Source organism: Pteropus vampyrus, unplaced genomic scaffold (assembly GCF_000151845.1).
Source record: "Pteropus vampyrus isolate Shadow unplaced genomic scaffold, Pvam_2.0 Scaffold23, whole genome shotgun sequence".
Classification (NCBI taxonomy): domain Eukaryota; kingdom Metazoa; phylum Chordata; class Mammalia; order Chiroptera; family Pteropodidae; genus Pteropus; species Pteropus vampyrus.
The window spans coordinates 597,038-599,626 of record NW_011888804.1 but is presented as its reverse complement, the minus strand read 5'-3'; the positions used below and the strand labels follow the sequence as shown (position 1 = coordinate 599,626).

The window sequence follows — 2,589 nt, the reverse complement described above, 5'->3', positions numbered from 1 at the left end:
GGGTTCGGCCTCACAGCCCACACCGCTGGACAGGTAGCCCTGAGGAGGAGGAAGACCGCTGGGCTGTCCGGCCCATTGGCTGTGGCTGCTTCCTGGGGTAGGGAAGGTCTCAGCTGGACTTGGGCAGAAAAGCAGATGTTGGGGCTTGAGGGGAAGGTGGGATCAGAGCCATGGCGGGGTCACCGTGCTGTGCATATGGGAACACGCCCTGTTGGGACCGGCACTGGTGCGTCTCAGGTGAGATGCTCAGCCTCCAAGAGCCGACCTTCAGCTCTGCAGCCAAGGGCCAACATCTTGACGTCCTGGGTTTCTGTCCCTTGAGCTGTCAGTTCCGTGACCCCCAAATCAGGTTAACACACACTCTCTGGGGCAGAGTCTGCCGAGCCCAGCCACTTGGAAAAACCCATCTGCCACTGCCTAATGCACTGACTCAGCTCCGGGGACCAGCTTGGACGAGGGAGGGGGCGGCAGGCGGGGAGGGGATGACCTGGGGGTGGGGAGCAGAGCGTTGGTTACAGAGTTCTCTGAGCCCCTCCCCCAGATGCCAAAGACATAGCTGTGGGGACAGGTATCCCCGGGCCCCCGCCTCCAGCTAGGACCCCTCATACCCAGGGCCCAGTGCTAAATGAAATGCCGGGCCCCTTGTTCAGATTTTATTCAGAATTTCAAGACAGTGGCCGCAGAGCACTATCCAAGCGCGGGACCTCTTAAGTGTGGGGCCCCGTGCGACTGTGTGAGCTGCACACCTGCGAAGCTAGTTCTGCTGTCCTCTGCCTGCTCCTGGACCCTCACACCAGGATGAAGTCTGCTCTAGGTCCCCACAGCCCCTGTGCTCATTTCCATTCCGTCTCGTCCTTGCTGTGTACCCCGTCTCCCCGGCAGGCCCCACCCTCTCCGAGGGCCCAGCTGTAACCATTGCCTCGTGTGGTGCCTGGGACACAGGAAGGCGGATGTGTTTGCTAAATTAACGGTGACAGAGGAAACATCGGCTTCGAAAACCGTGGCTCTCCACTTCACACGAACGAGGAGGGCTAGAATTAAAAAAAATCAATAAAAACAGAAAATAACAAGTGTTGGTGAGGATGTGGAGAAACTGAGACCCTAATACTTTGCCAGTGGGAATGCAAATGGTGCAGTGGCTGTGGAGAGCAGCTCGGTCCTCAAAATGTTCAACGGAGTTTCTATCTGACCCGGCGATTTGTCCTCTCGGGGTACATCCAGAAGAATGGAAACGGACATCCGGACAAAGCATGCATGTTCATGGCGGCGCCAGTCGTAATAACCGAAAGGCGGAGGTGATCCGAGTGTCCATCAACGGATGACGGACAAACAGAACTGAGTAATATTCCACTGTGGGTCCGTCCCCACAGTGGAATATTACTCAGCCCTGAAAAGGAACGAAGCACCGACACGCACTACGACATGGACGAACCCTGAAAACGTGACTCTGGGCGAAAAAAGCCAGATGCAAAAGGAGACACGGTGTATGATTCCACTGATGTGACGTGTCCAGAACAGGCGAATGATGGAGACAGGAAGCAGACAGGGAGTGGCCAGGGGCCGGGAGAGCAGGGACTGGAGGGTGGCTGTTAACGGGTACAGGGATTTTTGGGGGGCCGATGAAAATGTCCTGGAACTGGATAATGGTGATCGTCGTACCACACTGTGAATGAACTAAATGCCACTAATGGTAAATTTTACGCTTTGTGTATTTTATCACGATAAAAACAAGAGCTACCACAGATTACCTTAAATAAATGAATAACAAAGTAAATAACAAAAAAAAAAAAAAAACGAGTCTACGGCCAAGCCACTCTGAACGTGCCCGATCTCGGCTGATCTCGGAAGCTAAGCAGGGTCGGGCCTGGTGAGTACTTGGATGGGAGACCACCTAGGAAGTCCAGGTGCTGTAGGCGTTAAAAAACAAACAAACAAACAAAAGAACATATCCTTAAATGCAGTGTGGTTTCCTGAGTCCCTGAGTTGGCTCCCAAACAGAAAAAAAACATTAGTGGAAAAACGAATGAGCTACAACAAAAGCTTGGCGTCCCATCGCCAGTGATTGAGAGCGTTGGCTTCTTAGTTGTGACGAATGCACCAAGGTCAAGCGAGATGCTAACACAAGGTCGGGCCGGGCGAGGGACTGTATCATCACTGCGACATTTCTGTGAATCTAAAATTACTCCAAAATAAAAAAAATCTATTAAAAAAATCATATCTGCCTTCTAAAGAGGGGCTAGCCTGGTCTCTGGAACCACTTTGGGTTCGGGTTTGCAAACTGGGGGACTGGGAGAAGCGCCTGGCGTTCCCAGCCTGGGAGGGGAGGGGCGAAGAGCACAGGTGAGCAGATGGGGGCAGGGCAGAGGCGCCTGGGCTGGAGTGGGGTTGAGCTGGGGGACCCCCCCCAACACGAATGTCCAACACACAGGTTGCTAACCGGTGGCACACGGGCTGAACGCTGCCTAGAGACGCATTTTACTGACGCTCGGTTTTGTAGAAATAATTTGAGCTAGTCTATAAAAAGCGGTTGATCTCACATTGAAACTAGAATTTCCAACTTCTCTAAAAATGTCTGAAGAGCTGCTAAAC

The 2,589-nt window shown here is 53.0% G+C and overlaps 1 pseudogene; it reads left to right on the top strand.

The window, feature by feature from the left end:
- Window positions 1-1,797: 1,797 nt before the first annotated feature.
- LOC111737096 lies at window positions 1,798-1,916 on the top strand (annotated as a pseudogene).
- The last annotated feature ends 673 nt before the right edge of the window (window positions 1,917-2,589 follow it).